At 50.2% G+C, this 6,000-nt stretch overlaps 1 pseudogene; it reads right to left on the bottom strand.

The window, feature by feature from the left end:
- Positions 1-660: 660 nt before the first annotated feature.
- On the bottom strand, positions 661-1,193 carry LOC147724019 (uncharacterized; annotated as a pseudogene).
- Between the last annotated feature and the right edge of the window lie 4,807 nt (positions 1,194-6,000).

Below are 6,000 nucleotides of genomic sequence, written 5' to 3'. Positions count from 1 at the left end.
GTGTCTCACTTGTTTTTTGTGCCTTTCTGTCCTGTGTCTCACTTGTTTTTTGTGCCTTTCTGTCCTGTGTCCCACGCGTTTTTGTGTCTGCTGTGCCTAGAACTGAAGGACCTTTAAATAGCAAAAAAGGGTAGAAAAGCCTGCATTCCAAAAGACAACCCTAACGCTGTGGATTTTAATCTGAAGTGACTTTCCCGCTCATTCCGAAGGTTTCTGAAGAACAGCAGAGAAAGGAGAGACGATTCTTCCCACCCACGTCTCCCGCCCAGGCTGTGTAGTAAGGCGCTGAAGGAGGAGGAGCTGATGCTGGTTGAGGAGGAGCTGGCGGAATTTGTCCGAAGAGGAAGACATTTTTGCTCCGACATAAAACATCCCTATAAAGGACTCTTCATGGCCAGGCAGCAGTCTTCCAAAATTAGTGCTAGGAATTAGCAATCCCCAGCCACAAATGCACATTTCACCTATGCAAGACTCACCATCATATAGTTCTCTCTTTTTTTTTTTTTTGTATTTGTTTTTCTTTTAATGCTCACAATTTAAAGCACAATCTTTAAGCAAAAAGAGAAAGGAGACGAACAAGGAATGCATCCACACCGCATATGTAATTCACAGAACTAAACTATATCAAGTTGGCTGCCACTTTAGACCAGTTTCTTGACATTCTGCAGTGGACACAATAAGGGAGTAGAGTGAGCCTGTGCTTTCCAACATGGCTGCCATCCTCCGCAAAAATCCTGCAGACCCAGAAGTGCACTGTCCACTGGGGAGTCCCTACATCAGATCCAGCAGGTGGTGCTGATGTCTCAGTGTGACAATGACTTCCTGCCTTTTAGCAGTCCCCGAGGATGACCTCAATGCCGCCACGTGTGCTGATGCGCTTGAGCCAGCCATGCGTGCTGATTCTCTTTATGTTTTTAGGCTGGTACTCATTGCCACGTGCCCTGGTGCGGACTTGCTGCATTCGCCATGGTAGAAGCTGTGCAGACCAGCCCTGGTCAAAGATACCCCTTTCTGATGCTCCTGGATATCCAGACACAAGGCTGCTGCTTGGTGGCAAGCGCTGTGCCCTGGAGAAGATGGCCACTGTTCGCTCTTGTGAAGCAGGCTTTGTGGCACGCAGCATCAAAGGCAGCCTTCCACCCGCCGCCGTCCGGCCCCAGGCAGCTCTCAGCGTCCCAAGGAGCGCCATGTCTGCAGCATATAGTTCTCAACTAGCAGGTAATGTTGAACAATCTCCTACACACTCCTCCCGCCCCCCGCCTCCCGCCCGCCCGGCCCCGCCTCCCGCCCACCCTCCCGCCCCCCGCCTCCCGCCTCCCGCTCCTTACCTGCAACTCCTCGCGCCCGCACCACTGTAAAAAGTGCCTCATGTCATGTTCGCGCCGCTCGCTTTGTAAAAGCGGCGGGCGGCGCGAATCTCTTGCGACGGCCTGTGTGCGCGCTCCACGCTAGGTGGTGCGCGCTGACGTCAGGGAAGGTGCGCGCGCGCGGCCTAGAGGGAACAGTGCTCACAAGTAATTATTCCCCAAAAGTGTGGGGAAAATAAAGAGTGACCACCACTCTTCCCCAGATGATGTAAAGAGGTGTTTCTGGAATGAACTGGTCAGGAGAGTCTTGTACTGTAGGGAAAAAAGGTACCATACATGTAATACTTCCGCTATAGAGATTCAGCACACTCATAGCAAAAATAGGGTCTCACTCACCTCTGCAATCCTCACGCAGTTCTCCAATTAAGAACTTCCTCCTGCAGCACCCCCAACACTTAGGGGTTAACAACCACAAGTGAAGGCAAGGGATGGTAACAGCAAGACCGAGTTCAATCAAAAGAGGAATTGTGGAGAATGAATCTTGGGCATGAAGGCAAAGGAAACACATAAAATAGAAAAGAGCCTCAGAGAACTTAGGCTTCAGGAAAAGAACCTTGTGACCCCAAAAGTAATCAAAGCATTAAGAAAACAAAGGGACTGTTCGACTCTGTGAACAAGAGAGCGGAACGGAGAAGACGTGTTGTCCGGCTTCGGGAGTCAAGCGGAACACACACGCACTCCTCAGGGCACAAAGAGGGGATGAGATATCAGTCCGGCTATGGGGAAAGATAGCAGAACCGCGGAGACGTGTTGTCCGGCTTCGGGAGTCAAGCGGAACACACACGCACTTCTCAGGGCACAAAGAGAAACAAGCACTGGCTCACGGCAAACAGCGGGGAGGGGGAACAGGAATGAGCCTGCCCAGCAGTAAAGCAGAGCAATACGCCGAAAACGCGGCGCGTTGCTCCAATGTCTGCAAGAGTGAGTCTTACTTAGTGCACGTACAAGAATGAGAGCGCGGTACAGAAAAAGGGGAAAATAAGTCCTTAGTGAGACTTGAGGACACAGCAGCGCTCCAGACAAACGCCAAAATGCAGGAACAGGAAACGATACAGGACAGGGGGCGTGGAGATCAGGAATGGGGGCGTGGACTTCACAAAGGGATCAGCAAAGTCGCAGTGGTGGAGGTGGGTATTAAAGCGTCTCAGGGAGCGTCTCCAAATGACTATATGGAAAAAGTTCTAAAGGATATAAGGGAATATATCCAAAGTACGGATACAATGAAAGGGAGGAGAAGCCATTTTACTCTATCAGGGCTAGTCTCAATGACACTGAATCTGTGCCCTAACACTTGGCTGCCATAAATGACTGTCTCTTCTGCTGGACCAGCAAACCTAACAACAAAATCTACTGCCTAGATTTCAAAATAGTAAGGGCCCTACACTGGAGTCCCAAAATTATTTATTGTTCACTGAAACTGACCCTGACATATAGATTATGCCATTAGACCACAAGCAAATTTAGACAAAATATTTTTTTAATTATTTCCATGATATCAAAACAAGATAAAACAATCTACACATATCTCATAAATAAGCTTCATCAATATCCAAAAATTGTCCCACACATCACTTCATTCGTACTACCAACCACATTCATACAGACATTCATAAATCATAAAACATCACACTTCACTCAGCATGGTATAACTGCCAACTGATGACAGGATGGCATAGGTCCCATGCGTTTTCCCGGTGGTAAGAAAACACAATCCGGTGGATATGGGACAAGCTTCAAACGCCGACGTTCGTTTCGGTGTATGGCCCACATTGGGGCCACACCTTCATCAGGGCGAGCTGGGGATGTGGGTGTAATACCCATTCTTAATAAAGAGATAGAAGAATTTGAAGAAAAACTGAAAAACAGACAATTTAGTGGAAATGGGCAAAATGAAATTAGAAGACATCTGCCAAGAATTAGACTCTTTCTCCGAATATCTTCTGAAGAGAAAGACAGAAAAGTTCAGGAAGGACATCCGATTGTTCTCACAAGACCGAGCGTATCCATTTCTAGCATCTAATTTTTATACCATGCCCCAAGGGAATGGCTCCAACCAGGGCCCTCCCTGATGGAGAAATCGACGAGTCACTACCTTCTCTGACACTCCTGACTCGGATGGAGAAGGATCTGCTAACTACGACCCTAGCTATAACCTTAATTATCAATCGCGGCAGGAAACATTTGAAAGACCAGTGGCACAGGATCATTTTTTAGGCAATCGCAAGGGGAACTACCGTCCCAGAAACCGGACTCCCCAACAAAGGAACTTCCATCGGGGTCAGGGTCAACCCCAAAGATATGTACAGACAAGGCACCATCAATACTGAAAAACTTAAAAAACACCTCTGTATTCAATCTGTCTATGTCCAATATTGACCCTGAATCCGTAACCCTCGTGTCGAGGGGACTCTCCTCTGTGCCTACTGTCAACTTCAACAAATTTGAGTTTATGAAAGACCTTCAATCATTTTTTCGTAGATTGTTTTATCTTGTTTTGATATCATGGAAATAATAAAAATTAGTATTTTTCTAAATTTGCTTGTGGTCTTATGGCATAATCTATATGTCAGGGTCAGTTTCAGTTTGCTGTATTTAAGTCCCCTGTGCTATCTGCCTAGCATCAGTTCTGAGGGGTCCCCCTTTTGATGGGTCTTCTGCTGGACCAGTCTCGAATATGAGGATGCAAGTGTTCTCAAAGATTAGATCTGGCTTGTTTTAGGATTGTGTCTCTGTCATGGTAATTTAATATCTTCGCAATGACGGACCTGGGTCTGGCTCCAGGGGAAGGCTTCTGTATCAGGGCCCTGTGCGCCCTTTCCACAACAAAGCAGCTGGATAACGACTCCTTGGGGAGCCAGCTCACAAGCCACTCAGTTAGGTACCGCTCCATGTCTCCCCCTTCACATTCTTCAGGGAATCCAACAAAGCGGAGGTTGTTCCTCCTGGCCCTGCCCTCCGCGTCTTCCACGCGAAACCAGACCCTTAGTGATGGTTTCCAAAGACGCAACTTTTTTTTACAGGGTAGTGAACAAGTCCTTTACTCCAGAGACCCTGGTTTCAGCCTCGGATATGCACTCCACCGCATTCCTAAGATCCTGCCGTAGGAGCATAATATCGGACCCCACCTCCCCAATCTTCGCTTCCAGAGTGACCCTGGAATGTGAAATGGCCGTCATTAGTGTGGTATTGTCCGGAAGGCCTCCCTGCGCACCTCCCTTGTCAGCCATTGGGGCTCCTGCTCCAGTATAGCAATCTAATGTACTCTGCTTAGCAGAGCCTCCGACTGTTTTATCCCTTGTCATTGTACCTACCTCTCACAATGGCGGATCTGAAGCCCCTGGGGAGGGCCTCGGCACGATCCATGTTCACTCGGCCTGTGATATGCTGGCCGTCACCTCCGCAGACTCTGTTGTCTATATCTTCCTTTGTCAGGGGGGGCTTTTGAGATGTGGAACTCGGTGGGGCCCTCCTGCCCACAAGCCGCACCAAGTGCAAAACCTGGCCGCTTCCTTGGAACGTTGAGCCTCCAGCCCCCCTAGTGGGTGTCCCCTAGTTCTCGCAGATGCACCCTCTATTCCACCAGGGAAGCGTATTTCACCAACCGTGCCAGATCACACGTCGCATAGGGTGCCAAGGTCCGACTCCACACCGGATGAGGGTCAGTGATTTCAATGAGGTCCAGCAGTTCCGAGCCAGGTTCCACCCCTGAAGGTCACTGTGTATCACCAGCAATGGGGTCACCCGTGGCTGCGCAGAGCCGTCACTGCCTCGCTGAGCTCTATAATCCTCGCGGGCCCGCTACATCCATAGGCCTGTATTCAGCTCCGCTCTCCAGCAGCCCCACAGCACGTCTCCCACGCAGTCAGGAGCAATCCAGCACCAGAACTAGGCCACAGCGTCTTCCTGCGTTAGTGTGACCACAGTGCCCCTTTATGCAATGGCCTTTCAGGGCAAGTGAGACCCCGCAGCATCTGCAGCAGCCCCCTCGCCGCGAGTCCCAACCCTGGGGAGCAGAGCTTCACGAACCACAAGTCGTCCGAATTTCACCAGACACCGCACTCAATTACAGCCCCCAGCGAGCCCGCTGTACACCACTCTATGCGGCCCGATCCGACCGCCGGACCAAAAACAAGAGGTGGGGAGGAGGGGGATGCGCATGGATACTCACCGAAGTCCACCGGGGGCCTCTCTGCTGCACGGTCTCCGCCACAGGTCAGCCTCCACGCCAGTCCCCAAGGGCTGATTCTCCGCCCGGTCAGTTTTGCAGTCCCCAGAGTGTTCCGACGCTGCAGCGCCCATCGTCTTCTGTTCCTGCCGGTGCCGAAGGAGCTCCACTCACTAGGCCTCCAGAGCCGTATGCTGCTGCAGCCGCTGCGATCTCCTCGGCCTCGGTTCGCCTCCGGGTCTGACTGCTCTCCACTCAATTCCCCACTACTATGGGAGATTTCGGGGATATATATGTCCTACGAATCAGGATAATTGCAGGATTTTTTATATGGGCTGAGCAGAGCTCATCTAAAACGTGTCCACCATGTTGGATCGCTAGGCCACACCCCAGCTTTAGTGGTATTTAAGGTTAACATAAATACAGCAGATAGGCCACCTCTTCATTTGCTTATACAAGATTGTATGA

This window comes from Lissotriton vulgaris, chromosome 4_1, assembly GCF_964263255.1.
Source record: "Lissotriton vulgaris chromosome 4_1, aLisVul1.2, whole genome shotgun sequence".
NCBI lineage: Eukaryota > Metazoa > Chordata > Amphibia > Caudata > Salamandridae > Lissotriton > Lissotriton vulgaris.
Note: the sequence above shows the minus strand (reverse complement) of the source record. Positions and strands in the feature narration are given on the sequence as shown.